General features: G+C 37.9%; 2 long non-coding RNA genes across 2 annotated transcripts; one reads left to right on the top strand and one right to left on the bottom strand.

The window, feature by feature from the left end:
- The first annotated feature begins 2,178 nt into the window (after positions 1-2,178).
- On the top strand, positions 2,179-5,058 carry LOC107808094 (uncharacterized). The gene is made up of 2 exons (XR_012695648.1): positions 2,179-2,355; positions 3,782-5,058. It is a non-coding gene; the product is annotated as an uncharacterized LOC107808094 (long non-coding RNA).
- A 3,491-nt stretch (positions 5,059-8,549) lies between these two features.
- LOC107808101 (uncharacterized) lies at positions 8,550-13,667 on the bottom strand. Its single transcript, XR_001653056.2, has 2 exons — positions 12,443-13,667; positions 8,550-9,144 (listed from the first exon to the last, which is right to left on the bottom strand). It is a non-coding gene; the product is annotated as an uncharacterized LOC107808101 (long non-coding RNA).
- Between the last annotated feature and the right edge of the window lie 710 nt (positions 13,668-14,377).

Raw genomic sequence — 14,377 nt, 5'->3', positions numbered from 1 at the left:
AATTAACCTGTTCTGGAAGGCCGCTACCACCATTCCCTCTGACACGTTTGGCAAGCTCATTCTCACCTTGTTAAACCGAGCTAAGAAGTCCTTGAGTCCCTCGCTATGCTTCTGTCTGATGGCAAATATGTCATTTACCCTAGCTTCCGTCTTTTGGCTCATGCATGAGAGGTGACAAACTTATCTGCCATTTCTTCGAATGTTGCTATTGAACGTGTCGGTAGTTGTGAGTACCAGGTTAGGGCTCCCCCTGTTAGGGTTTTGTCGAATTTTTTCAGTAACACCGATGGTACCTGTTTTTTCGAAAATTGTTACCTTTTACGGCTGTGACGTAATAGATGATATGATCTTCTGGGTCGATAGTACCATCATATATCTTCAGGTACGAATGGCGTGGGGGGAGGGATGCTTCCTCATTGTATGATTGCTCGATGAATCGACCAACGTCCCGTTTTGGTAACAACTTTAGGGCACCTGGTATTTTGTCAACCCTTTCTTGGTGCTCCTTCATCTGGTCACGGAGTGCCTTATTCTCATTTTCTATTTCCTCCATTTTCTTTAGAATGGCTGCGAGCGTGTCATCACCTGCACCAACAGTATTGTGAGTGTTACCTGTGCGGGGGACGTCTTGTTCGTCAGCGATCACCGTGACATCTACGTGTGCAATGTCTCTTTCATCCCTTTCCAGTAGTCTTCTTACTGCCGGTGGTGCCTCTCTTGTTGCAAACGTGGAGGCTTCCTTCTCGCGCGAAGCAGTTACACTTTCGTGCGGGGGAGGTGAAGTGTCTCCCCTGGGTGTGATGTTTGATGTCACGTTTTCGTTATCTTCCATGCTGTCTTCGTTGATGGTGTTTAAGATATTGGTTGTGACATCTGCTATTGCTTTTAGCCTTGCATCTCCTTTTCCTGCCATTGTTAGTTTGTGCAAAGCTAGGAAGAGGTGACTATCCCTTTATATGATTTAGATGAAACTGAAATTAAACTAAAGATGTCCCCAGAGACGGCGCCAAATTGTTTGACCAAAAGATATCAAAACATTTTTAATTAAAATAACTAATGATAATGATGAGGTCAATCTCAGTCAAGCACAATAAAATCTAGATCAAATGATGGAAGGAGTAAGCAAGATGAACGATGTAATAAGCATATTCAAATCAAATAAATGCTCATAAATGTGAAAACTTAAATGCATAACAGAATCTTAACAGATGCAATCGGTGTAGGAGGGAACAAGTATGAGATGATTGGGGAATCTTAGGATCTTCTCAGATGAACAAGACTGCTTTTGCATTTACTCTCACATGATTATTTTACAAAGATTTCTTTTGTCCCTTTTTTCTCCCCCCTCTTCTGTACTCACCCTTCCTATTTATAAGGGACAATCTCCCAAAAAACCCTAAAAAGTACAACATAGAGAATATTCGAAAAGCATATTCTTACTGTCTCCCACTAAAATTACACTGTCGTGGACGTTATGCATTGACTGACCGCCCTCAGTTGTTACATTTCACCACGACGACCATCAGACGGTGCATCATGATAACCTCGTTCCTCGTTCTACTCGGTAATAATCGTGATTGCCAAATTTGGACCCATACAAATATAACAAGCTTACATTAATTCGCTCATTTCAATCACAGTGCATCATTAATCAAATACCAAATATGTGACAGCATTTATTATAATACGGCTTACAGTTGGAAGAACATAATTGTTTATTTATATATGCTAATTCGGCATGATTAGTACCCTTTTATCCTTCTTTTTGCAAGCCAAACTATTATTATTATTAGTCAAAGATTATTCATTAAAGAAGCAGGAAAACAGACAAAATATGCACAGCTAATGCGATTCGGTCTCATTTCTTTCCTTATTAGCTCCTTACTTAAGACAAAACAATCCGACTAAGTAAAATTTTGTATTTATTAGTAGATGAATTTTGTATAACAGTATTCTAAAACTTAAGTGTCGTAAGAGTTGGACGATAATAATAAATTTGAACTAAATAAAAGTATTTACCAGTGAAATATTCCCTTTGTTCCAATTTGTATAATATTTTTATTTTATTTTATGTCGTTCCAAAATATTTGACGTCATTCTATTTTAATTTATTAAACGATTCACGGATTAACCTTTAATAGGATGCTCTCTTTATTTTCAACAACTATTTTAAATTTTCTTATATACGTTAATATGGAAAAATTTATTTAGAGATTGATGCATCATTTTTGGCGCAAGATACCTTTCTCGAGAATTTCTGCAGTCAAACCTCGCCCTAAAACAGAGGGGATTTGCTCATCTTAATTTGGTACAATAACACCTTTTTTCAGAATTCCAATTGCCGCTCTTTTTTAGGTAAATTTCTAATCATTAGCTTATTTTTTAACCTTCTAATCGAAATCCTTATCGTTGTTGTAGATTTCATGTTATCTCATTGAGCTTCAATCCAGAATACTGTACTCACTCAGCTTAGAATTTAGATCTATCTGTTCTATTGACTTCCCAAAGCTTCAATCTTTCCACTTTTAGGATTTATGAGTCTTATTAACCGTGTCAACTGTCAAGTTGATTCATAGATTGAAACTTGGAGGACTCTTTTAATGTTTAGTATCTAATTATAAGGACGTAATGTAACCCAATTCCTAAACTTAAGAGTCCATTCAAGATTAAAACTCTCCCAATTTTACTGTTTCTTTACCTTCTTGATAATTTGTTAAGTGTGAATCTCGCCTACATACCACAGTCGTAAAAAAAAGGGAGAATGACACAAATAGGATCATTTGGTGCCACCGTTTAAATTTTGATTCCGGTAAGAGAAGTCTTGGGAAAATAATCTCCAGTCATAAATTTGAAGCACGCTGGTAAGAAATTCTTAGGAAAGTCTTATGGTGATATGTCAAAATATTGCTATAATTTGCAAGTTATAGTGATCGTCACAAAATTCTTACGGTTGCCATATTTTTGTGCAATTAGCCACAAAATTATGACCGATAACCAGATTTTTTCGCATTGTGGCTGAAAGTTCTAGTGCTTCAAAATTCTGACACGGGGTTATTTTCCCTACACTTTCGTCAAAATATTAATTGTGGTTACAAAAAAGTCCATCTACAGTCATTTCCAGTAAAAAATGGTTTGTCAGGAGAAAAAAGATTAGGCTTCTATTTTTATATTAATGATGATGATAGTGTTGAGGCTAGCTCGCATGCACCTCGATTATTCCACTTGACACTTGCTACCTCCCACCAACACAAGTATCGGGTAACTTTAACCACTAAAGCTTCTATTGTACTATAGTAATCTGTTTTCTCTCTGTGATATCGGGTTTGAATTTGATTAGGTAACGTGTTGGATGTTTCATCTCTTAGACATATCTAGGCTCTACTTATGAGATAATTCCATTTCCAATCTAAGCATCAGTATAACTAGTTAATCGTGTACAGTTTTCTCGTGGCTGTATACCCCTTAACAAACAATCTGTTATGACTTCCTTTGACTTTTGATCTTGTTATAACCTGACAGAGTATTTATTTACCGGAATATGCAGGCAGTGAGCTTTATGTTTCGTTATTTTGCAGTTTCTTAAGTTATCTTGCTTTTCTTGGGATGACTTTTTGTTATTAATTCTAGCTTCCTTGTTTATGATAATGATCTTTCTGTTTTTACATGTTTGTTCCTGATAAATTTAGGATATTGGAATTTGTCTAGAGAAAATATATTCTCTCATTCTGCTCGTAGCTCTTTTGCTATGCTTTTCCTTAGTCGTCTTTACTCTTGTATTTAGATACAGAAATTCATCACAACCATGATGTTATGAAGAGATAGACAGACTTTTTATGAGCTTATCCTGAGGCAGTTGGGTATATCCAAGTACCGTCTAGAGCAATCTCAGAATACCGGAAAGAGTTATGGTTCAGACGTTAGAGTCCATGCGGGGTGGTGGAGGTTCTATTAAAGTGGGAACAACTGGTACGATCAGTGCCCTCATGTCAAGAGAATTAGATTCAAAAACATCTGCTTCTCCAACACCTGTATCACATAGGTATAGGTCTCCTTCTGTTTGTTCATTCGCTGCTGGTGATGCGACCAGTCCTAAAAGAATGAAGCCAAGAACATCAATTGATGAAGTTAGCAGCAGTTGGGCATCTGAAGACAATAAAAATAGCCCTGAGATAATCAAGAAGGCAAAGCACTATAATTGTAAAACTCCTCAAAGGCCAATACTAGAAGCAGACAATTCTTCAGTAGATGGAACTCCTATTAGGCAGAAAACTGACAGAAAGGGACCGACCTTGGTGGAAATTGTGGACATAAAATGTGGCAGTGCGGAAAAAACATGGGCAACCCCTGTGAAGAGTCGCCTGAAGAAGCTTGGTTTCTCAAAGCTTTCTGAGAAACCAGCTTAGGTATGTAGCCTTTAGATTCCTATAAGTGAATCCAGAAATTGCTAGTGGGCGATTATATCCGCAACTTCTACCGCAGAAAACACACTGGTTATGAGCTTATTGCTCCCTTTCTTTTTCTTTTTGGGTTTTGTGGTCAATGAACCAAGCTTTTCTTTGGCGTAACTGCTAGCTGGAGGCACATCTGCAGGTTGCCAAGGTTTGCTAGAGATATCTGATATCTTGATGGCCTATTTCCAGCTTACTGAGGTACTCGATCTCTTGCAAGATGAGGGATCCGATTGTGCCTTTGCTCCATATTTCCGCTGGGCAATTTTTCATTTCCATCTTTTGTGCAACAGAGAAGCCTAAGACATTACATTTATTCTAGATCTTAGCTTGGTAGGAGGCAAGGTGATGACTCTGAGCCTGAAGTTGAAGAGAGGTCAGTAGGAGCTTGGATCCTCTTGCTCATTTTGGTTATTTCTAATTCCTAGTTCTTTCATGTAACTTCTTTACTGTATGTTCTCCATCCAATGAAGTGGAAACTAGGGTGATGGAAGATTGGGTGGCACGGGCAATCACTCTATTCATGTGTTTGTAGTTAAAAAATAGTAAAGATGCTTAACTCTCGTGCCAGCTTCTAACTACTTGTGCATTCAGTTAAGCTCATTTCAACCAAGAATTGGTGATAATATTTTGGTTTTATTCCCTTAATCCCCCCCCCCCCCCTCCTTTTTGGGATAAAAAACTGTATGTTGTTGAGCTTTGGTTCAGGAATCAAAGCTGCCAAAATGTTTTTTAGTTAACGTCGGCTGTTACTTCTTTGATATTGGAGAAATTGGTCCACTCTAATTGTACAATCTTCAAAGAAATTTGATTTTGGGTTGATACTTGGTGGTTTCTTGTTTTTATTACCGTGATCATTTGAACTATTAATGAAGTCTTCACTAGAATCCCCTTTAAGTCGATACTTGAATGAAACTACATCTTGTGAAATCAAATATTTGAATATTTGATGATACATTTTGTACCTTCCTAAAAAATTGATCCTTGTTTACCAATCATACATTGTCTAATCAAAATCCAATTCTCTCTCAATATGTTCTTTGAAAATCTGATTCGGCTAGATTCTGAACGCAGAAAATCTTCCATTAGCAGACGATTGTGTTTTTCACGTATTTCATTACTCATGTTAATATTCTCACTTTTGATATCTCCAGGTCTTGTCATAACTTTGAACTGAACCACTTCAATAACCAACACCCCGACTCCTGTTCCTTAATGTATTTTCTTGTTGAATATAAAAAAAAAAACAAGGAGCTAAGGCTCTAGGTTTCTTGTTTTCCATCTTTTGTTATTGAACAGAAAGATAAAGGAATCTGGCTTACTAAGTTCAAATTATAGTGAGATTTAACAAGAAGTAGGCAATCATAAACTGCGACAGCCGAGTAAGGTTCTATATTGACGAATCCTCCGCCGCCAACAAGCATTGAACTCATTTGAGAGTCTCGCTCCAAATGTGTGAGTGCTCTTCCATTACATCCCACCAACCTCTCCCAAAAGAATAAAAAGAAGTGCATATCTCTTCTTATCTAAGAAATACTTGAGATCTCTATCTTCAGTTAGCTATTTAAATGAATAAAACAAATTTAGCTAAAACTCTTTTGTTTAATTTTGAATCCCGAGTCTAAATTTTCCCTCCAGAATTTATTGTTTGATATTAATGGACTAAATAAAAGAAGAAATGAAAAATGAAAAAGGCGATATGGACAAAAAAAGGTGGATAGGAAGCTCGACTGATTTACACAATATCAGAGCCAGGTTTCGATCCTGGGACCTGTGGGTTATGGGCCCACCACGCTTCCGCTGCGCCACTCTGATTATTGACACTTCAAATGCTTCATTTCCTTATAGATATAGCTAAGGATGGTGCCCCAATAAGTATTTATCTTGTCTATTATATTTGTTATTATATTATAGGTAGTAAATAATATGCTTTATTTTGCCTTTGGCATTTTCTTTTCATCTATCAATTACATTTCCCTAACTGTAAAAATCAGACAACTCCAACCTTTAAATAACAAAAAGTCAAAGGAAACTAGAGACCATCTATTTGCAGAATGTGAATATACGAAAGCAGTGATGCATAAGCTAATGAGCTGGACACAAAATCAAAGCATAGTAGCAGATAGCTGGGAGCAACATGTGCAGGAGGTGATCAAACGAGCTAAAGGCAAGTCAAAGGATACCCCAACTATTCAAGATGTTATATTTAGAATTAGTACATTATATATGGATAGAAAGAAACAGAAGGATTTTTGAGAAGACAAGTATAGGATGGGAGAGGATAGCCAAAGAGATCGCATTTGTTGTGTGCGAGCTCCTCCTAGAATAGCAGATATAGTTCAGAGACAGTTTTTAAAATAGGAAGCTAAGAAGAGAAAGAGTATACTATAAATATGATAGTTAGCTGTGTTAGATAACTATGGTACCTTGTATAGTTTGTAATATTGGTGATTAATAAAAAGTTAGTTACTAAGAAAAAGCAAAAAAAAAAAAAAAAAAAAAAAGGTCTCCCACTCGGAGAATATCAAAAGAAAAAACACGTATTCTGTGTCGTACACTTAGGCCTTGTTTGTCCATAAAACTATTTTTTTCAAAAATATATTTGTTCATGAAATTTTATAAGTTTTGAAAAAAATTCGAAAATGAATGTTTCACAAAAAAAAAATTAAAATAACTTTTTTCCTCACTCATAAAACTACAAAAAATATTCAAGTGAAATACATGTCCAAACCTACTTTTAAATTTCAAATACTATTTTTCAATTTAACTCCAAATATTACTTTTTTTCAAATATTATATCCAAACACCTACTTAATTCTTAAGCACTATTTTGTAGTAACTAGGTATGTTGCAGAATTATGAACGCTTCCTCCTAAATAACTTTCACATTGGAGAGGAAGTATTTATTGTCTCAAATCATCTACTATAATCCTCTTTCAATATGTATGAAATTTCAGAACATGACTAGTAAAACTAATAGTCGTAACGTTGAATTACTATGGTGATAATAATTTAGTCTAGCTCATAAACTTTCCATAACATTATTACTAGCAGGTTAAAAACTTCAACTCAATTTGCCAAAAAGGGACTGTATACAATCAAAATCGGGTTTTGCCCTTTGTGAGAGACTGATCAAGGATGGAGTTCGATAAGTCAGGATCGGCACCGATTTACGATGGGCCATAACACGGGGATAAATTGCTAAGCTCATGACTCGATGGCCAATCAAGATCGAGACCAGCCATGACCGAGATTGAAGCATGAAAGAGATTGAGACCAACCAAGATCGAGATTGAAGCAAGAAAGAGATCGACCGAGATCGAAGGAAGACTTTTAAGTCGGAGAACGGAAAGCCGAGATATCCGTGATAGGGCAAGGATCGTGGCGAAAATCTCGGCACGCATCAAGTTAGGATCGGTCCTTTAGCCAATCATGAGATTTCCTTCCATAGTTAGAATTGTACTATAAGTAGAATTCATCTATTATATAAAGGGGGTTCTAATCATTTTGTAATCATCATATATTCATGCATAACCAAGCAATATATTACATTTTTATCTCTTGAGAGCTCTGTTGTTCAGTCCATACTTTCCATAGCTTACTCAGTTGGTTCGAGGGCGATTAGCTCGAGGGCCACAGTTGTTCATCACATTGATTTGCTTTGTTTTACTGTTAATTCCTAATATTAATTCTCGTATTTATCAGTTTGTGCCAAGTGAAATCACATATTCTTAAAACCTGTTATCCAATTTCAAGGGTAAACAATTTGACGCCCACCGTGGTGCTAAGGATAATAATGATTGCCTGGTACAATTTTTATAACACACACTATTTTCCGTTTGTTCTGTTGGTGATAACCTAATTTCAAAAAAGAGATAGAGATGAAGTGACTAAATTTGAAACTTTGAAGTGTTATGTCCGAAATGTTCTATTAAGGTATTTGGTTTGTTGAAAACAAGACTAGACTTGGGTCTTGGGCTGTAAAGAAGAATTGGGCTCTATTTCATATTGGGCCTATATTCATTGGTTTCAAATATTGAAGCAGCTGAAGGCCTGCCTTTCTAGATAATTAGGATACAGCTGTAATGTACTATTCTACTATAAAGAATATAATTAGTTATAGCATAGTCAATAGTATAATGCCACTTGGCTTTTCTGTTTTACCTTAGATTCCTATTTTTGTATATATACATCAAACACTGATCATTCAATACACAGAAAGAAAATTTTCATACGTTGCTTTCTTCTTCAATTCTACATGGTAAAATCTATCACATAATCTTCATCATTTTCCTTTCTTCATTCACTCAGCAATGGGTTCTATTGAAACCCCTGATAATTCTTCTTCCACTACGCGAGTTACTGCACCTGCAGCTTCTCTCACAGCAGGAATTGTTGACTCAGCTCACCCCTATTACCTTCATCCCTTAGATTATCCAGGATGAACTTGGTTTCTTCAGTCTTTGATGGCAAAGGCTATGGAGGTTGGAGGAGAGCTGTTGTGATTGTTCTCTCTACTAAGAACAAACTAGGGTTCATTGATGGATCCCTAGTTGTCCCTGAGGCAGATTCCGGACTGCAAAAAGCTTGGGCTCGTAGCAATGATATGGTCCTATCTTGGCTGTTGAAATCCTTGTCAAAAGAAATAGCTGAAAGCGTACTCTATTCTCAGAGTGCAAAAGACTTGTGGAGTGACCTGGAGGACAGGTTTGGTCAGACAAATGGAGCAAAGCTGTTTCAATTGCAAAAGGAACTTAGTGATGTGGTGCAAGGGAACACAAGTGTGTCTACTTCACTAAGATGAAAAACCTTTGGGATGAACTTGATGCACTTAATACATTCTCTGCTTGTGTGTGATTGTGAGTGTGGTGCTAAGGCTAAGTCACACAAAGCACATCAAGATGAAAGACTTCTCCAACTCCTAATGGGTCTAAATGACACTTTTATTGGGTAAGGAGCAACATACTCCTATCTTCCCCTTTACCATCTATAGGATAAGCTTATTCTCTAGTCATTCAAGATGAAAAACAAAGAGAAATTCATGCTACACCAGCTTATCGTAGGGATTCAGCTTCTTTTAATGTTAACAATCAGGCAGCAAACTTCAAAAGGTTTAAGGACAACAAAGGACACGAGGGTTTTACCAACACAAAGAAGGCTACTGGTATCTGTGCTTATTGTAAAAAGCCAGGTCATACCATTGATCAATGTTACAGAATTCATGGCTTCCCAACTGATTTCAAGTTCACAAATCAGAGAAATTTTCAAGGAAAAGGACAGGTGCAAGCAAACAATGTTTTCAACTCAAATGAAGAGGTTATGCAAACAGGAAATGCACTAGAAAATGTTCAGTCACTTACCCAAGAGAATGTGACAGAGTTGCTACAGCTTCTTCAACAAATGAAAATGGGACAGCAGAGTGCAAGTATTTCTGAGCCTTCGGCCAATGTCAACTGTGCTGGTATAACAAATTTTTTTGATTCTTATGCTTATTTCATTCAAATTAACAGAAATTCATGGATTTTAGACAGTGGAGCAACAGAGAATATGTGTTTTAATAGAGAATTCTTTATTAACTATAAAGCCTTGCCTAAACCTCTCATTGTTAAACTTCCAAATTCCTATAGAGTTAAGGTGACTCACTCTGGTTCAGTTTCTTTATTTCCTAATATGGTTTTACAAAATGTTTTGTATATACCAACTTTCAAATATAATCTGTTATCTGTCCATAAGTTGTGCAGGCAACTCCAGAAATTTGTCTTATTCACTCCTTATTCTTGTTTTCTTCTGCAAGGCCTTCACTGGAGAGCCCTATGGAGATTGGTAAAGAAGAGGGAAGGTTTTACATTCTCAGATCTAGCCATTCAGCAGCTGCTTCTAAGAGTCTATCTAAGTCTAGCAGTTTTTCAGTTTCAAAAAGGAATACACATTCCAATGTTGTTTTTAATTCCTGTTTTGTTTTTTCTGATCCTAATGTAAAGAAAAGTTATGGCACTACAGACTAGGCCATTTACCATTGAGAAATATGAAAAGGATTTCATCAGATTGTGTTTCATTTTGTTCCAATTTTTCTAGTCCCTGTGCTATTTGTCCTATGGCAAGACAGTCTAAGCTCCCATTCCCCACAAGTTCTATATCAACCAAGAATGCTTTTAAAATGATACATGTGGATACCTGAGGACCTTATAACACCCCTACTTATGATGGTTTCAACTATTTCCTCACAATTGTGGATGACTTTACCAGAGGTACTTGGACTTATTTATTAAGTACCAAATCTAATGCTTTCACAGTTCTAAAATCCTACTTAGCCATGGTAGAAAGGCAATTTCACACCAAAGTTCAAGTGGTTAGAACAGATAATGCTTTTGAGTTAGGGAGTGATAAAATACAATCAGAATTTTTTCTTTCCCAAGGAATTCTACACCAAACCACTTGTGTGCATACTCCACAATAAAATGGAGTTGTGGAGAGAAAACATAAGCATTTGTTAGAAACTTCTAGGGCTTTGTTATACCAATCACACTTACCTATTGCATATTGGGGGGATTGTTTACTCACTGCTACATATTTAATTAATAGGTTTCCTTCAAGGATCCTGCACTCTAAAACACCTTATGAGGTGCTCTTCAAAACTACCCCAAACTACTCAATGCTAAGGTGCTTTGGTTGCTTATGTTTTGCCTCTACCCCTTCACATAATAGAACAAAGTTTGCTCCTAGGGCTGTTGCTTGTGTCTTCCTAGGCTATCCACATGGAAAGAAAGGTTATAAACTGCTCAGTCTCAAATCAATGAGAACTTTCATCTCAATGGATGTTGTGTTTCACGAGGAATGTTTTCCCTTTGCCTCCATCAACTCTAATTCTTCTTTTGAACCTTCTTTGCCTACTGCTAAGTCCCACCCTTTTTATGTCCCTCCTCTAGAGTCTTCACCCATTCCTTCCTCTTCAAATGATTCCAGTACACCACTCACCTCACCAGATTCTACTCTTCCTAATGTCTCACCTACTTCATCTCTTACCTCTATCACACCTATTTCCCCTCACTATACCTCAAGCTACTCACCTCTCTCACATAGTCCCGCCCCTTTATTTCCTTTCCCTGGAACTCAACCTATCTTAGACAATCTTATCAAAAAGTCTTCCAGGCCACATATCACTCCTGCCTACCTCAAGGATTACATTTGCAATGCCCTCCAGCTCACAAATGTGAGCAGATCCTGTTTCCTCACTCCTGTAACAACTCCTTCTGTTTCCTTCAGTAGTCTTTCTTCTACTAACCAACATATGCCCAACTCTGTCTAATCTACATGAACCTGTTAGTTTTACACAGGCAGCTCATCATCCAGGGTGGCAGGAAGCTATGGCAAAAGAGATTGAGGCCCTTGAGCTAAACAAGACATGGGATGTGGTGGAATTACCACCAGGAAAGAAGGTTTTACCTTGTAAATGGGTATATAAAGTAAAACAGCACTCTGATGGTTATGTGGAGAGATTGAAAGCTAGATTAGTGATGAGGGGTGATGTTCAAAGAGAAGGCATCGATTTTAATGAAACATATTCCCCTGTGGTTTATATGACCACAATAAGGTGCATATTAGCTACAGTTGTTAAAAAGGGATGGGGTCTCTATCAATTGGACGTCAATAATGCTTTCTTCATGGAGACTTAAATGAAGAAGTCTACATGAAATTTCCAGTAGGTATCACACCTCCTTCTCCTATTCATGTATGCAAACTAAAGAAATCCCTCTATGGACTTCGACAGGCATCTCGTCAATGCTATGCCAAACTTACTACAGCCCTAAGTTTTAAAGGTTTCACTCACTCTCTAAACGACTAGTCATTATTCTTCAAGAAGACAGGTTCCTCTATCTCTATAGTCACAATCTATGTAGATGATATTCTATTAACTGGAAATGATGATACAGAACTACATGCATTAAAGGAATTTCTCCATCAAGAATTCAGAATTAAGGATCTTGGATTCTTACATTTTTTTCTTGGCATGGAGGTCATTCGAGAACCTCAAGGATTGATTCTTTCACAGCGGAAATTCACCCTCGATTTGTTGCACGATTTGAATCCTTGCATTTATCTCCTGCCTCCTCACCTCTTGACTCTTCCATCAAATTGTTTGCCAAAACAGGGGAGCCTGTAAAAGACCCAACCATATATCGCCATCTTCTGGGTAAGCTTAACTACCTTACCCACACCAGACCCGACCTCTCCTTCACCGTCCAACATCTTAGTCAGTACATGCAAGACCCTCGCCAACCACATCTTGATGCTGCTCATAGAGTCCTCCGTTATCTTTTAAAAGATCCTAGTCTTGGTCTTTTTATGTCTGCCTCACCTTCATTTCAGCTTCTTGCCTTTTGTGACTCCGATTGGGGGACCTGCCCTAAATCCCGTCGCTCAGTCAGTGGTTTTTATATCTCCTTGGGTTCTTCTCCAATTTCTTGGAAATCAAAGAAGCAAACCTCTATATCTCTTAGTTCAGCAGAGGCAGAATACCGTTCCATGCATCGCGTTGTGGCTGAACTTACTTGGTTGGTTCGCCTCTTTGAAAATTTGTCCATCCCTACCTGTTCCTCTTCATTCCGATAGTCAAGCCGCACTTCATATCGCCAAAAACCCCGTGTTCCATGAGCAAACCAAGCATGTGGAAATCGATTGTCACTTTGTGCGACAACAATTTCTTGCTGGTCTTATCTCTCTTTCCTTTATCCGATCTGATGCTCAGCTTGCCGATCTATTCACCAAACCTCTCACAGGTCCTACTCATTGGAATCTTTTGGGCAAGTTGGGGGTTCGTACCTCCCCCTCCAACTTGGGGGGGGGGGGGTGTTGGTGATAACCTAATTTCAGAGAAGAGATAGAGATGAAGTGACTAAGTTTGAGACTTTGAAGTGTTATGTTCGAAATGTTCTATTAAGGCATTTGGTTTGTTGAAAACAAGACTAGACTTGGGTCTTGTGCTGTAAAGAAGAATTGGGCTCTATTTTCATATTAGGCCTATATTCATTGGTTTCAAATATTGAAGCAGTTGAAGGCCTGCCTTTCTAGATAATTAGGATACACCTGTATTGTACTATTCTACTGTAAAGAATATAATTAGTTATAGCATAGTCAATAGTATAATGCCACTTGGCTTTTTTGTTTTACCTTAGATTCCAATTTTTTGTATATATACATCAAACACTGTACATCAGATCATTCAATACACAGAAAGAAAATTTTCATACGTTGCTTTTTTCTTCGATTCCAGGATCAACATGTTAAACTCTCAGGTAGCACTCAAACACAGAGACAATGGCCTTGGTCTTCATGGCGAGAACGACAACGTAGTCGCCTCAGGAAATGGAGTACCTCCGGTCAACCCTGATGGAGTCCCACCCGTGGACCCAATCGATGTCAGCTCCCATATTGCCATTAATGGGAATTTGGCCATCAATCCTGAAAATAACGTCCGCAGAGATGTTCGAATAGCCGATCAGAATGTACAGGGCGGTGAAGAAGGAGAGATTAGCCTTCAAATGATATTCGAAATGTTGCAGACTCAACAAGTTGCAATACTGCAACTCCAAAATCAGAACCATGCACCAAGCAGGATCGAGCTCGATCATCACAAGAAATTATCCATAGAGCCGAATCGGTGTTGTCACACCTCCTTTTTCGCCCGCGCCCCCGCTAAGGGGCGTAAAGGGAGTTTTTCCAATTAAAGGACAATCGAAACGGGATTTTATTTAAATATTCAGAGTCGCCACTTGGGAGATTTGTGGTGTCACAAGTCACCGGTTGAATCCCGAATCGAGGAAAAGAATGACTCTGTTTAACAGTCTGCGCACCAGAAATCCGGATAAGGAATTTTGTTAACCCGGGAGAAGGTGTTAGGCATTCCCGAGTTCCGTGGTTCTAGCACGGTC

This window comes from Nicotiana tabacum, chromosome 10, assembly GCF_000715075.1.
Source record: "Nicotiana tabacum cultivar K326 chromosome 10, ASM71507v2, whole genome shotgun sequence".
NCBI classification, from domain to species: Eukaryota; Viridiplantae; Streptophyta; class Magnoliopsida; order Solanales; family Solanaceae; genus Nicotiana; species Nicotiana tabacum.
This window is presented reverse-complemented; position numbering and strand designations above follow the sequence as displayed.